Genomic DNA, 14,420 nt, shown 5'->3' with positions numbered 1-14,420 from the left:
AAAACAAAGTTTCACTATGTTGCCTGGGCTACAAAGTTTCACTAGGTTGCCTGGGCTGATCTCAAACTCCTCGCCTCAAACAATCAGCCTGCTTCTGCCTCCCAAAGTGCTGGGATTGCAGGTGTGAGCCACCGTGCCTGGCCCGATGCTTATTTTTGTCTATTTATTTTTCTCAACGAAAATACTTCCCCCCTCTTATTATATCAACAAACTTAATGATGGTAAAGAATTTGAAAATATTTTAAAATGTAAAGAAAAGAAGTCACTTGAAGTCTTATCTCCGTGAAATAACGATTGGTTTGATTATATCCTTGTATGCATCTGTTTTTAGATAGATGACTTTTCATATATGGGATCATATAATACATGGTGATTTATGGGTGATATTTAAATTTATTTTTATTTTTTATTGTGGTAAAAGACTTATCACATAAAATGTACCATCTTAACCATCTCTAAGTGTACAGTTCAGTGGTGTTAAGTACATTCACAGTGTTGTGCAACACAGCCTCCAGAACTCTTTTCATCTTAAGGAACTGAAACTCTACCCCCATGAAACAATAGCACCTCATTTCCCCCTCTCTCCAGCCCCGGGCCACCACCATTCCACTTCCTGTCTCTATGAACTTGGCTGCATTAGATACCTCATATTAGTGGAATCATACAGTATTTGTCTTTTTCTCCTCAAGGCTCATCCATATTGTAGCATGTGACAGGGTTTCCTTCCTTTTGAAGGCAGTGATATTTTTAGAGGGCACTGTTTCTTTTTATCTTTTCTTTTCTTTCTTTCTGTTTTTTTTTTTGAGACAGTCTTGCTCTGTCGCCCAGGCTGTAGTGCAGTGGCATGATCTTGGCTCACTGCAACCTCTGCCTCCTGGGTTCAAGTGATTCTCCTGCCCCAGCCTTCCGAATAACTGAGATTATGGGCGCCCACCACCAGGCCCAGCTAATTTTTGTATTTTTGGTAGAGACGGAGTTTTACCATGTTGGCCAGGCTGGTCTCAAACTCCTGGCCTCAGACAATCAGCCCGCCTCAGCCTTCCAAAATGCTGGGATTACAGGCGTGAGTCATCCACCTGGCCCTTTTGAAGTGTAAATTCCTAGGGAGATAGTACTCTATCTAGTCTTCCAGGTACTGGCTTAACCTGGGGATTTACAGGTGGTGAGCATTTAATCTCTCTTCTGGAGATAAGAGAAGTTTTACTATCCTTTTGGATCATGCAGTTAACTACACAAAGGGCTATAAATCTTAATTCTCAAGGTATGTGAAGAATTTTGGGAGGTCAGGTAGGGCTTTTACTGGAGCATTGAGAATTCACTGAAATGGACTGTTTTATTTCCCTACACTCAAATAACCAACGTTAATAGATTATAACACAGTCTTTCATAGCTTTATGATAATGTCACTATACATAAATTTAGTTTCACATATGAGTTTTTTTCTTTCTTTTTGTTTTTGTTTTTTTGTTTTTTGTTTTCTGTTTTTGAGACAAGGTTTCTCTCTGTTGCCCAGGCTGGAGTGCAGCAGCGCGATCTCAGTTCATTGCAAACTCCGCCTCCCAGGTTCAAGCAATTCTCCTGCCTCAGCCCCTGAGTAGCTGGGATTACAGGCACCCACCACCACACCCAGCTAATTTTTGTGTTTTTTGTAGAGACAGGGTTTCACCAGGCTGATCTTGAACTCCTGATCTCAGGTGATCCGCCCACCTTGGCCTCCCAAAGTGCTGGGATTACAGGTGTGAGCCACCGCACCCGGCCTAAGAGGTATTTTTACATAATGTAATTGCATTATAAAAATGGAATAATGATGTATGCTTTCTGCATTTTATTTCTTCTTTGTTTATCATGAACATTTCTTCAAGTCAACTGATAGAGATAGATCTAAATCATTCTTTTTATTTATTTGTTATTATTTATTATTATTATTATTATTATTATTTTTAGACAGAGTCTCGCTCTGTCACCCAGACTGGAGTGCAGTGGTGCGATCATGGCTCACTGCAAACTCCGTCCCCCGGGTTCACGCCATTCTCCTGCCTCAGCCTCCCATGTAGCTGGGACTACAGGTGCCCACCACCACACCCGGCTAATTTTTATTGTACTTTTTTTAGTAGAGACGGGGTTTCACCGTGTTAGCCAGGATGGTCTCGACCTCCTGACCTCGTGATCCGCCCGTCTTGGCCTCCCAAAGTGCTGGATTACAGGAGTGAGCCACTGCACCTGGCCTGATGCTTTTATTTCTATGGCAGATTCCCAGGAGTGAAACTGCTGGGTTGCAGGGCATATGTATATTTAATTTAAATAGCGATTGCTACATTGTTTTCCAAAACAGCAATAGCAATTCACACTTCACATTAGTAGTAAATGAGAGCAGCCTTTCCTGGCATCCCTAACGGCCTCAGGCACTATCACTTTAGTTTTGGCCCCACTAATAATAGGATACTAGTAGGAACTTCAAGAGCTCTAGTGGATCTTCAGAGGCAACTTAAGGGCTTCCTCATGAGGGAGTGGTGGCTCACGTGGGTGAGACTCCTGGTCCCTTACCCCATTTCTGCCAGAGCCCTGTATTTTTCATGTATCAGGCTTCCTCATAAGGTTTTATTTTAAAGAAGGGTTCTAGGAATAAAGGGATGTTTGAAAGCCTCATTTGTAAGCAGTGAAGTGGTGAAGGTTGAACAGAGTGGTGATATGATGAAAACCTGGACTTCAAGGAGACCCGGAGCCTGGAGAAGGGGTCCCAGAGTGGAGACAGAGCACCCCGCCAGGAGGCTGGTGCCCTGGGTGAAAGAATGAGGATGTGACCTGGGGTGGAGTGGGGTAGCAGGAAGAGGGCAGACGTGTGCCCAAGGATGAACATGCAGGGTTTGTTGGCTATAGGGTAACAGGGTGGGAAGGAGGTAGGACAGAGCTTAGAGAGGGGGTCTAGGATGCCTAGGTATGGCTCCTGGGTGGTCAGGATGCCAGTGATGACACGCCTGGAGACAGCTCCAGCTATCCTGACACCTAGGGACCTAGTCCAGGTGGTGAGCAGGGACAGACCGAGTGGAGCCTGAAGAGGAAGCTAGGAGAGGGGAGCTGTTTTGCCCCACCCCATTATAGGCAGTGCCTAGCGGGAGGTAGTCAGGGAGGGGCTCACTGCTGGAGCTCCTCTTGCTTCATACCAGGAAGGGTGTGGCAGGAGAGCAGGGAGCAGACAAGGAGAAACCTGGTGAGCCACTGGCCATTGCTCAGTGGACTGTCCAAGGAGATCCTTTCTCTGTCCTCAGCACCCAGCTTCCCTGCCTGTGTCCTCCCTGAGTCCAGGGGACAGCAGCCCAGCCCTCTGTCCAGAAGAATGAGGGAGGCTGGGGAGGGCCCTAGGGGACCCCTTTCTAGTCCTCCTCTACAGGAAGGAAGAGCCACAGCATCAGAAAGCCCTTCTCCTCCCTCCAGGCTCAGTTTGGGGTTTTCAGCTAGGAAGAATCCTACACAGATGCCCCCCTCAATGAACGCCTCTTCCCCGGCCTCCTCTTATGGCCTGTGGTGCCCTGCTCCTCCTCTGGGAGCTCTGTGCCTCGCATAGGAAGCCGCAGCCTTTAGTGTCCTGGCACTGAAGAGTGCGGATCCAGCTTTCCTGAGCCAGGCTGCGTGGCTCTGAAGGCTTCAGGTGGCAGTGCAGTCCTACACCCAGAAGAGGGGAGGGATGGGCCCTCCAGTTCTGATCATTCTCTGCAGCGTGTGAAGCCTGAGACTGAGTTCCTCATGGGTTACCTAGGGCCTTATGACTGCCACAGGCCTCAGCACTTTTGCCTCTGTGGGCTCTTTCCTTCATAGAAAACTGTTAAAAATAACATTTCATGACTGCATTGGTATAAAGACAAATACAAGCCAAGATGAATTCACTATGACAGATTCATTATTATTATGTTCAAATTCCTCTGCTTGTAAAAGAAATGAAAATTAATCATTTTGTTGGGCCTCAGGGCTATACCTCCAGTGCCTAATGGGTGCCCATCCTGCCTGGGGGCCAGCACACCTCACAGGGCAGGTGGGTGCAGAGGGAAGGAGGTGGAGGTGTTTCTTTTTTTTAGATGGAGTCTCGCTCTGGCACCAGGCTGGAATGCAGCGGTGTGATCTCGGCTCACTGAAACCTCTGCCTCCCGGGTTCAAGCGATTTTCCTGCCTCAAACTCCCGAGTAGCTGGGACTACAAGCGCGCGCTACCACGCCTGGCTAATTTTTGTATTTTTAGTAGAGATGGGGGTTTCACCATATTGGCCAGGATGGTCTCGATCTCTTGACCTCGTGATCTGCCTGCCTCGGCCTCCCAAAGTGCTGGGATTACAGGTGTGAGCCACTGCACCCGGCCTGAGGTGTTTCTTCTTAAGGAAAAATAGCCTAGACTTTCTTCCTTTTTAAAAAATGTTTTATTGAGATATAATTCACATACTGTAAAACTGACCCTTTAGAAGTGTACAGTTTAGTGTTTTTAAATGTATCCAGAATTGTATAACCATCATCACTGTCTACTGTCAGCATATTCTTATCACCCCCAAATAAATCTATTACCCCTTATCACCCACTTCTCATTCCTCCCTCCTCCTGGGAGGGAGGTGACAGAGAGAGACCCCATCTCAGTGCCAGCAATCCTGGCATTATTGTGGCTCTCAACTCCCTCTGAGCTTCTTTACTTTACAAGGGTCACTCCATTAGCTCTGTGCAGTTCTGTCTGAAGCATTGAATTATTTGACTCAAGCTCCAAATAGCTTCTTTCCAATTCCCACATTTCGCTCTCCCTGAGCAAAGGAGGGTACAGGAGATCTTACTTATCTCTTGCCGTCCTGGAAAATCCAGCTGTCCAATCAACTGGGCTGGGATCTAGAACATAGCTCACTATGCATGTGGCATGTTGTCATACCTCTACAACAGCACCTGATCATAACCACCTGTTTACCTGTCTGTTTGCACCTGAACCTGTCTGTCTGTGTGGGAACCTCCCCTGACACAGTGATCCATGCAGGCTCAGTAGTAGGGGTACAGTAGAGCATAATGGTTAGAGCTCAGATTTTGGAATAAGGTGGAATCAGGTTCAAATCCTCCCTGTGCCATTGCTAGAGATGTGACCACGGGCAAGCTACTTAACCACTCTGATCCTTAATTTTGTCATCTTTAAGTGAAGATACACTGGCTGGGCTTGGTGGCTCAAACCTGTAAATCTCAGCACTTTGGGAGGCTGAGTTGGGAGGATTGCTTGAGCCTAGGAGGTCAAGATCAGCCTAGGGAACATAGTAAGATCCCGCCTTTACAAAAAAAATTAAAAAAAAAAAAAAAAACTGGGTGTGGTGGCACGCAACTGTGGTCCCAGCTACTCCAGAGGCTGAGGTGGGAAGATTGCTTGGCCTACAAGTTAGGGACTGCAGTGAGCCGTGATTGTACCACTGCACTCCAGTCAGGGTGACAGAGAGACCCTGTCTCCAAAAAAAAAAAAAAAAAAAAAAAAGAAAACACCCCCCCCCAAAAAAAAAAACCAAAACCAGAAAAAAATGACAACCCAACAAAGATTCCATCTAGACTGTGGACTTTGCAAGGGCAGAGCCCCTTCAGTCTTGTTACTCTGATATCCTAAAACCTGACCTCAACAATGGAAAAAAAATTTTTTTTTTGCCACAGGGACTGTGGGTAGGGAGGGGTGGAACAAGAGAATGTAAAATTCAGTTTGTCACCATGTGAGGTTATTATTTTGAAGAAAACAGTAAGAAAAACAATAGAGTCAAGTCAGCTGAGCCAAGCACAGTAGAGAAATGAACCCATTGCTCCTTGGACCATCTGTTCATCTTGAACACCTGGGGACGAGGGAACAGTCAGGGAGGAGGGAGGCTGCCTGGGACACTTCTAGGAGGATCTGGGCAAAGGGAGAAGTGATGGAGCTGGGGTGGAGCTCATCCACCCCAGCTGGGTGGGAGGGCGGTAATGGAGTGAAAGGCGCCGGTGAAGCCTGCCGCCTGGTGGAAGATGTGAGTGTTCCTGGACAAGGGGCTGGTGGTTGGGGTGCGAGCAGATGTGCCCACTGTGGTGGGCAGTTGGCTTGGCCTTCCCTGAGAGAAGGGAATTCTATTGCATGGGGCAATAAACTTAGAAAATTTGAAAAGACGCCATGACAGATACAAAAATAACACAAAAAATTCAAAATTCTACCATCCTAACAGTGATTTCCAGTTGGGTTTTCACGTTATCTTCCCGTGCCTCTGGCTTGTGCATTGTTATGCGCATGGAGAGTGTACCATTTGTCATTCTACTGCTTTTGTTTGACCCAGTGACATGAATCTGCCCCTCCCACCATATGCATTAGAGGCAGCTCCTCTCTGCCACCCCACTAGGTGTCCCGGGTTCCCTTTCGTTGTATAGTTATCCTACAGATACAATGGAAAACTATTCTCCTAGTGTGCATGTGTTGTCTGTATTAGGGTGTCGACTGCCGCTGGACGGCACTGCTCACTGGGCTGGCAGCTGGTGGGTGCTTGGAGCAGAGAAAGAAGTTTCTACTCACAGGAAGGCTTAAGCAGGGACTAGCTGGGACCTCAGGTGCTGACAGTGAGAAGGCTGAAGGGTCAGCCACGAGGGCTAGTTCTATCTACCCTGTCTCCTGGGAACCCATCAAGGCCCTTTGCCTGGTTCCTTCTCTTGCTCTTGCCCTGTGGCCAGCACCCCTGACAACAAATGCCATGCTCTGGCAATTCTCCAAGTCTGGCTCATCCCATGTCCTCCACTGCAGACTCCCCTTTCCTTCTGTACTTTTCTGGCTCCTCCAGGATACACCCCCCGCCGACCCCACTGCCTTCATCCCTCCACTGCAGAAGCCCTGTCCTAACTCCAGCTTTGTTTAGTAGCAACATTGGTGTATGTGTCTGTTTTTGCACAAGCACCATGCTGTTTTGGTTAAAGTTGGTTAACCAAGCTTTAGCGGTTGCTCACTACCTGGGTGATAGGACAATTAGCATACCCCAAACATCAGCATCACACAATATACCCTTGTAACAAACCTGCACATGTACCCTCTGAATCTCAAATAAAAGTGGAAAGTAAACACACAACCTCGTAGCAACAGAAAAACTGGTTGAGATTGGAAGGGCTCATTCCTAGCCATTGTTTTATGGGAGAAAAATGTCAATACCTGTATCTTGGTATTTGCTTCACACATTAATAAAATACTGGGGTGAATACCTGTTTTATATGTAAAAGTTTTCAAAATTTATTGCATTAAAAAGCACTGGAACTATGTATTTAATATATTTTGAAAAAAATTAGAAAAACACTACAAAATATCAAATAAAACACAAAAATTTCAAATCTCCAGCCAAGCAAAAGGCCCCATGTGCCTGCTCTTAGTCTCTTAGGTGAGGGAAGAGACCTACTAACAGTCTGCCCTGAGGAAACCACTCCCAGGAATGGGTCCAAACTCCTTTTAGTGCACACCTCCCTTTCCCCCAAAATAGGCATTACTATTTTCCTACCAAATTTTCCTATGAAGGCATGATTACCATTGTGATGATGACACACAGACCCTTCCTGCTGATGTTCAACTTGTGCTAATGTCCCTTACTTCAGGACATTCTGGGTGTCCTTTCCTCCCCCTAGTTACAGATTTCTTGTGCAAATACGTTAATAAATTCCGCTTTCAGCTGTGAAATTATTAAGAGTGTGAGTTATTACAGATCGTTCTGTGGCTGGAGCTCAGCGCTGGACTATGTTTCATGTTTTGAACAGTGCCCTTTGTGTGCAGCTCAGAGCCACAGTGTTAGTTTAGGAACATACAGCTCTACCATGCAATGCGTGATCAGGAAACGGTTGAATTTGGTGAGTAACAACTCTGTCAGAGGCCAGGCACTGTGGCTCACGCCTGGAATCCTAGCACTTTGGGAGGCTGAGGCGGGAGGATAACTTGGGCCCAGGAGTCTGAGACCGGCTTGGGCAATATAGTGAGACTTTGTCTCTACAAATAATTAAAAAATTAGCCTGGTGAGGTAGTTTGCTCCAGTGGTCCCAGCAACTCAGGAGGTTGAGGTGAGAGGATCACTTGAGTCCCAGAGGTCGAGGTTGCTGTGATCATGAGACTGCACTCCAGCCTGGGTGACAGAGTGATACCCTGTTTCTAAAAAACAAAACAAGACAAAACAAACAAAACAAGAAACAACTTTAAAATGTTTAGAAGAAAATATAGAAAAGAATTGTTATGGCCGGGCGCGGTGGCTCAAGCCTGTAATCCCAGCACTTTGGGAGGCCGAGACGGGCGGATCACGAGGTCAGGAGATCGAGACAATCCTGGCTTAACATCGGTGAAACCCCGTCTCTCAAAAAATACAAAAAACTAGCCGGGCGAGGTGGCGGGCGCTGTAGTCCCAGCTACTCAGGAGGCTGAGGCAGGAGAATGGGCGTAACCCGGGAGGCAGAGCTTGCAGTGAGTGAGATCCGGCCCACTGCACTCCAGCCTGGACGCGAGCGAGACCTCCATCTCAAAAAAAAATAAAAAAAAAAAAAAAGAAAAGAAAAAGATCGTTATAACCTTGGGGGTGGTGAAGGTTTCCTTAAGCAAGAAGAAAGAACATAGCCCAGAAAATGCTTTACTGCGTTTAAATTTAAAATTTATGTTGATCAAAAAGCACCATTAAGAATACAGAGCTAGACCCTGCCTCAAACAACAACAAATAGGCAAACAAAAAACTTTCCAAGAAACTGAGAAGAACCTTAAAAAAAAAAAAAAATCTGTGGGTGTGGGTGTGGGTGTGTGTCAATCTCCCCAGCCTCCTGCCTCAAATTTAGGAATAAAAATGAGACTTCCCCGCACCTTTTTTTTGGTTCTCCCATTTGAGGTCAGGGCCTGGGCCTGGGAATGAGGGAGCCCACAGGGTCAGGCTGACCTGGGCCCTGGACGCTGGCATCTACCCTTTCCTTCATGTGGCAGGAGACCAGGCCAGCCCGGGGCTGCCACTACCGGTCCTTTGGCTCCCCCTGCCGACCATCCAGTCTCCACTCGGCGTGGTCTTGCCTGCGGAGAGGCCTGAGGGGGTCAAGCAGAGTGCCGGGATTGCCAAGGGAGAAACCGATGGCCAGACGTTTGAACAGCAGCTGGCTGGAGCAGAAGCCAGACCCCTCTGCTCTTCTTTAGGGTCGAATCTCCAGTCACATTGCCCCAGTGATGGGCAGCCCTGCCCTGTAAGGAAAAGGCTGAGCTGGACTTCTCAGTCTCAGTTTGTCTTCCATATTGCTGTTTTTTTTTTTTTTTTTTTTTTTTTTTTTTTTTGAGGCGGAGTCTCGCCCTGTCACCCAGGCTGGAGTGCAGTGGCCGGATCTCAGCTCACTGCAAGCTCCGCCTCCCAGGCTCACGCCATTCTCCTGCCTCAGCCTCCCGAGTAGCTGGGACTACAGGCGCCCGCCACCTCGCCCGGCTAGTTTTTTGTAGTTTTTAGTAGAGACAGGGTTTCGCCGTGTTAGCCAGGATGGTCTTGATCTCCTGACCTCGTTCGTGATCCACCCGTCTCGGCCTCCCAAAGTGCTGGGATTACAGGCTTGAGCCACTGCGCCCGGCCCGTATTGCTGTTACATTTGCCTTTTTGGGCTGGGTGTGGTGGTTCACACCCGTAATGCCAGCACTTTGGGAGGCCGAAGAGGGCGGATCACTTGAGGTTAAGAGTTCGAGACCAGCCTGGGCAACGTGGCAAAATCCTGTCTTTACTAAAAATACAAAAATTAGCCGGGCGTGGTGATGTATGCCTGTAATCCCAGCTACTTGGGAGGCTGAGGCAGGAGAATTGCTTGAACCTGGGAGATGGAGGTTGCAGTGAGCCAAGATCATGCCACTGCACTCCAGCCTCAGAGACAGAGTGAGACTCACTCTCAAAAAACACCAATCAACCACACAACAACAACAAAAAGAAAACATTTGCCTTTTTGGCTAACAAAACTGGTCTGTAGCTTAAAATCCTATATTGGCTTCCTATAATGCCCACAGAACAAGTTCTGACTCCTTAGGCTTGCACCCAAGGCCCTTCTCAATTTTGCCTCAGCCTTTTCTTCTGTTCATGTTTTCAGCAATTTGCCCCCTTCCCTAAGCCTGGATCTGTGCCTTGGACAGAGATATTTTTAGAGACAAAAGAAACCTTTGCTCCAGTTATGTGTAGAGAAGGCTGGGGTTATGACAACATGTGAGTGAGAGGTGTTATTTGGCCTGATGGCTCAGGCAGAGGAATAACAGATTATGATCTGTTTGAAAGTTTAAACTGGAAACAAACAAAATGCACCATAGCATAGTAAAACCAGTATTAATATTTTACAAAGAGGATGTTGAAGTTGTATTAATAGGGGGATGTGCTTCCTTTGTGTAGTAATACTGATTATTGTGGTGAGTGGTGTTTGCCAAGCACCAAAGTGAGGCTAAAACATCCACTAGCTCCATTTCTATGGTGCCAAATGCAGCAGCCTCCCTCCAGTTTTGCTAAGGACACCCCCTGCTGGCAGAAAGAGGGAGCATGGCACACATGCCAGACACTTGCCCTGGTCTCCTGATCGTGCCATGCCCTTTTGCACCTCCATGATCTGTTCATGCAATTTCTTCTGTCTCTTTGTATCCTCCTCCACCCCCAGGCTTCCATACCTAGCTCAAATGGGATCTTCTTGGTGACAACTCAGGTCCCTGTGCTTCTCTCCTATTGTACCCAATATACTCCTCTACAGTTGTCCTTAGTACACCCTAGTGAAAGGATCAGTGTACAAGCCTGGCCCCCTCCATTTCCCCTTTCTTCTACTTCCCACCTCCTGTTATCCAGACCGAAGGCTACTCGGAGTGAGGGACCATGTCATCCTCATCTTCATTTAGCACAGGACCTGCCACATGGTGGGTACTCAGTAAATCTTTGCTAGCTGGATGAACACATTTCCACATTGTGGAGGGTTGTGGAATAAGGGCAGAGGAGAGTTCCTGTGAAAGGTATTTTTACGTTGTATTCTGACCCACACAAATCTTGGAAGATGAGTTCAGCTCTGAGGCAAAGAGGCGAATTGAATATTTGAGATCAGGCCCAACAGACAGGTTTCAGACTGCAGGTGCTAGGCAGAGGGTGTCCGCCAGTCATGATCTCAGGAAGGCAGTGAGGGCTCAGTCCTGCTGAGGAAGCCAGGGTGCTGGTTCACTGCTGTGTCCCTCACACCCAGCTCCATGCCTGGAGCACAGCATGTGCTTGCTAATCACTACCAACTTGTTGAGTGCTCAGGACATGGTGGCGTGCAATTGGAAACAAAACTCAATTCTCTTCAAATGCGCTCCAATGAACGCACATTCTTACTTTTTTTTTATTCCTGGATGCAATCTCGGCAGGTCCCATAGCTTTTCTAGTCAATCTTAGGCCTCAATTTTCTTTTCTTTTGTTTTTTTTGAGACGGAGTCTCACTCTGTCACCCAGGCTGGAGTGCAGTGGCGTGATCTTGGCTCACTGCAACCTCTGCCTCCTGGGTTGAAGCGATTCTCCTGCCTTAGCCTCCTGAGTAGCTGGGAGTATAGGTGCGTGCCACCATGCCTGGCTCATTTTTTTTTTTTTTTTTTGTATTTTTAGTAGAGACGGGGTTTCAGTGTGTTAGCTAAGATGGTCTTGATCTCCTGACCTCATGATCCGCCCGCCTCTGCTTCCCAAAGTGCTGGGATTACAGGCCTGAGCCACCACACCAGGCCAGGCCTCAATTATCAGGCTGTGAAAAGTCCGGCCTGAAGTTCAGTCTCTTGTTCTCAAAGGCCCTCTCTTGTCTGGACTGGCGCTTGCCCTGCAGCGGGGAAGGGCAAGTGAGTAGCTTCTTCACTGTCTCCCCTCTGTCCTTTCAGCTCCCCTTCCCCACACCGTGTGTCCTCTGGCTCTTCTAAGTGGGGGAAGCAGGAGAAGAGGCAGTGGTCACAAAGGTCTTCTCACTGGCATGTTTACAATCTGGCTTTCGTGGCCTCCTTGGGTGGTGGATACTTGAATGCTGACCCCTGGGGCAGCCTCCCCAACTCATGATCTCCTGATGTAGGTGCTGCCTTCTTCAGTTGGCCTCCCGGCCCCTGCCCCTGGCTTCCAGGAGAAGTCTCCACACAGACTCCTAGAGGGGTGGCCCTGTCCTATAGGCAGGCTCCCTTTGTGGGGATCCCTATATGGTCACAGGACCCCAGCATTGCTCCAACATCAGTCGGCTTCAGCCTCACTCCTTCAGCCTCATGCCTCTTACAGACGCCCTCCTCATCTGCTTTGGGGCAGGCAGCCTCTTGCCTTTGGACTTTTATAGGTGTGAGTCCGGAAGCATTTCTGGTATCCTCCAATTCTACAGGACACAGCCCACGCCCTCTGAGGGGTTCTCTTACAGCTCTTCTCACTTGGTTGAAGGGGGAAGGAGGCAGCTTGCCCTCCTCCATGGAGGTGGGGGTGGGCAGCACGTGGTGCCCTCCCCTCCCCTCTCTGAGCAGTCCCCAGCCTTTCCTTTCCTTGAGGTGAGGGGTAGATAAGTCACTGAACTGTGTTTTTGGTTCACCTCCTACCTAGAAATTTCTCCATAGGTGGTCAAAAGCCTCTCTTAAGAATATATAGAAACTCAACGCCCTTTGTCCTCAGCTTTGAGACCACCATAAAAAAGGAGCCGGTGACAAAGTTCTATTTTAGCATTCTGTTACATAAGCATTTGTAGAATGAATTGTGAACAACTGGACTTAGAATAACGGGGCCTGGGGGTGAAGTCTGCTTCCAGGAGGGCTTCTGGGTGGGAAATGGGGCTGTGGGAGTGGAAGGGAGGGATGGTAGGGGGCAGCAGGGGAGCTGGCTCCAAACCCCCAGGCAGACATCTGCTTGAATCTTGGCTTTCTTTTTTCTTGGCTATGTGTTCTTGGGAAAGTCACTTGTTCTCTCACATTTGCCTCATCTCTAAAATCGGGACTATTACAGTTAAGATTAAAGAGATAATGTCTGCAGGACACGCTTCACTCTGTGGTAGTTTCCACTTTTGTTTCTTCCTCATTTTTCTCTTGCCCCCACCATGTAGGAAGTACCTTAGTCCTCCTGCCAAGATTCTGAGGCCTTCCCAGCCATGTGCAACTGTAAGTCCAAGAGTGTCTTACACTACAAAAATGGTAGTGTCATTTTTGTTATTCCTATTCCTTGGGTGTGTGTGGGGGGTCTGTGCCAGCAGGAAGGGAGTAGGTGGGGCACAGGCTCCTTGGCTCTGCTAGAAGCACTAGGAGGAGGATGGGTAGGAGGAGGGAGACATAGGAGGAAGGATTCAGTGCAGAGGTGAAGCCAGTTTCTGGCCCCTGGGTGGAGCGGCTGTTGTGGGAGAAAGCCATCCCCACTGAGTGTGTCCTCACCCTGTGCCTCACTGACAGCCTTCTCATTCCGTGACTGTGTGGGAGGCCCAACTCAGCCTTGGGCCTGGCCTCTGCAGAGTGGCCCTGGTGGGCAGGGTCCTGTGCCCTCTGAGCCTTCTGGGTTTCTTTCTTCCCCCTTCCCCTCTTCAGGGCCAGCTGCTGCTCTCTGGCTGACCCGCCACAGGGATCTGGGCCTTGACCCAGGCAGCTGACTCATGTGCTCTTTGGATTCTCTGGCAAAAAATGTCGCAGCCTCCCCGATCCTGGTCTTGGAAATGAAAACTCTTGTTCAAAGAGCTGGTGAAGATAGTCAGCTGCACACAGCTGTGGGGTCAACTAGGACCAGGTGGTGGGTGTGAAAGGGCTCAGTAAGTTCAGAGCGTCCTGCAAAGGGCCGTGGAAGCTAGCTGGTCTTTGGTGTCATTCCTGCATTCATTTTCACCAACACAGGTCTGACTACTGTCTCTTCCTGTTTCTGATAACCTCATTCCTAGCAGAACTTTCTCTCCCCATTTTTAGTGGTTCTGGTGGTGCTCCCAATCATGCTGCCTCACTCCTACCTGTCACGGCACAGGCCTGGCTCATCCGAGAACCCTGTCCCCTGATGCCTGGCACCCTGACCATGCCTACCCTGCTCAGCCCCTTGTAGTCCTATGGCAGAGCAAGCAACTGAGAGGTGGTGACTGATTGTCCGTGCGGACCCAGGTTTCATGTAGCTGTGCATACAGGGGTGATGTAGCAAGAAGGGTTTTGTAGTTGAGAAAAAATTGAATTTGGAAGCCAGAAGTTGGGTCCGGGTGATGTGGTTTCCTAAAGACAGTTTAGAGACCATGTGATATGGTTTGGCTGTGCCCCCATCCAAATCTCAGCTTGAATTGTATCTCCCAGAATTCCCATGTATTGTGGGAGGGACCCAGAGGGAGGTAATTGAATCATGGGTACCAGTCTTTCCTGTGCTATTCTCATGATAGTGAACAAGTCTCACAAGATCTGATAGGTTTATTAGGGGTTTCCACTTTTGTTTCTTCCTCATTTTTCTCTTGCTGCCGCCATGTAGGAAGTACCTTAGT

The sequence above is a fragment of the Rhinopithecus bieti genome, unplaced genomic scaffold (genome assembly GCF_001698545.2).
Source record: "Rhinopithecus bieti isolate Rb0 unplaced genomic scaffold, ASM169854v2 scaffold_45389, whole genome shotgun sequence".
Taxonomy (NCBI): domain Eukaryota; kingdom Metazoa; phylum Chordata; class Mammalia; order Primates; family Cercopithecidae; genus Rhinopithecus; species Rhinopithecus bieti.
This window is presented reverse-complemented; position numbering follows the sequence as displayed.